At 43.1% G+C, this 1,760-nt stretch overlaps 1 long non-coding RNA gene across 1 annotated transcript; it reads left to right on the forward strand.

Annotated features, from left to right (window-relative positions):
- The first annotated feature begins 296 nt into the window (after positions 1-296).
- On the forward strand, positions 297-903 carry LOC123023710. The gene is made up of 2 exons (XR_006414776.1): positions 297-463; positions 633-903. It is a non-coding gene; the product is annotated as an uncharacterized LOC123023710 (long non-coding RNA).
- The last annotated feature ends 857 nt before the right edge of the window (positions 904-1,760 follow it).

A 1,760-nucleotide genomic window follows, 5' to 3' on the forward strand; every position in this document is an offset into this window, starting at 1 on the left:
TGTGCACAGTCAATGCCTCACATCAAGATGCCCTTCATGACAGTCACATCCCTGAGTCACATCTAATCATCTAAGAGTCACTGTTTGAACACCAAAGCAACAAAACCTTACTGCCTACAGATATATCTATTGTCCATCACTATCTGCCAATTACTATATATGGTCATGTTTCAGCACACAAAGGACCCCTGTAATAGGGTGTAGGACTGTTACAGATGTGATAAAAGGAGGAGATCAGGTACAATTGCTTCAGAAACTCACAGAACATCTGAGCAGACAGCTGCGCTGAGGAGGGGCAAAGGATAATGAGTTGGCCCTTGAAATCCTAAAACACCAAGGAAGATGACAAGGCGCAGGGACAGTACATATTCTAGCAGAGGGATCACTCGTAGGTTCAGCACTGGCGGTCGGAAGAATAGAAGGTGCAAGTCGGGCGCCGAGATGCCAATAAAAAAGAGGAAAGGTAATTTTTTGGTTTTATGTAAACATGTATTTGATTGTGTGAACATTCTAGGCTTGGCAAGTAGTTTGAACAAAATCCAATGCCATGTGGAACTGAATAAAGCTTGTGCCATACGTTTGAAAGAGCCATGCTTTAATATTTCATTTTTGGCTTTGTTTCTTTTGGACAGGGTATGTACGTGTCTGTGCCACATACTACTACTGGAGAGGAAGAAAATAATTTCCAATGATTACCTTCCCACTGCTTGGAAATTCCATCTTTGGTGCCAGTGAATCACATGCCAGCAGGAATCTTGCACACCATGGCAACCCATCAGATAAGTCATCAATGGGCTGAGGGAAGACTGCAAGTTTCAAGAGCTCTCCTATTGCACGAGCAATGCTGGCCCTGCCTGCCTGCCTGCCTGCCTGCCTGTCTGTCAGTAAACTTATGAAAAAGCATTTGTGTTCAGTGTCACCCGAGTTATTTCATTCTCTTAATCTTTCTTGCGTCATTGCTTCATTTTGGTTTAACCGATCTCGTAATAAGGTAATGTGATTCCATAAAATTATAAAATGAAAAGTGGAGGAATCAAATTGAGCATGGCATGTAAGCCAAAAAGGCCATCTGAACACAGTTTCACATGTCTCATATGATTTATAATAGGACCAAAAATGGTACAGCATATACAATTATTCCCTCACTTACTGCACAAAGAGTATTGTCTGAAGACCTAAGCACTTTTGCTACAAATATCACAGAAAATGACTTTTGGTAGACATTAAGCAAGATACTGAGCTGCCTCCTTTAAAACAAATGTGCATCATAAATGCAAATTTGGGGGCAGAAGTGGGATTGAATTGATGCCCTTTTCTACTCCTTAGAACAGTGGCATCAGACACAAGTCGTAAGGTCAAATATTTCACCAAACCAGGTGCCCAGCAGCAGGGCTGGTTCTGCCATTAGAGAAAACGAAGCTACTGCCTGGGGTGGTTGCTGCTTAAAGGTAGCAAAGTGTTGGAGGAAATCATGTGGTCCTTTCTGCTTGCATCCCCTGAGTCATTCCACTGCTTCTGCTTGTCCTGGCAGATGCTAGCCTGTTGTTGGCATTGAAGACAGATTTCTGTGCCAGTCCAGGTGACTTTTGGATATGGGATGAAAGGAGGTGCCATCTTGTTTTCCACCTGTTAGGCTATTGGGCCAATCTTGCCCAGAGGAGTCCAACAGAAGGACCAGCACTTTTTGAAACACTTCTCGCCATTCAGTTCCAATGTGACTTGCTTCTGTACATTTCCTGTCACAATCCATGAGCATTGCC

This window comes from Varanus komodoensis, unplaced genomic scaffold (assembly GCF_004798865.1).
Source record: "Varanus komodoensis strain SLA01 unplaced genomic scaffold, ASM479886v1 scaffold21, whole genome shotgun sequence".
NCBI lineage: Eukaryota > Metazoa > Chordata > Lepidosauria > Squamata > Varanidae > Varanus > Varanus komodoensis.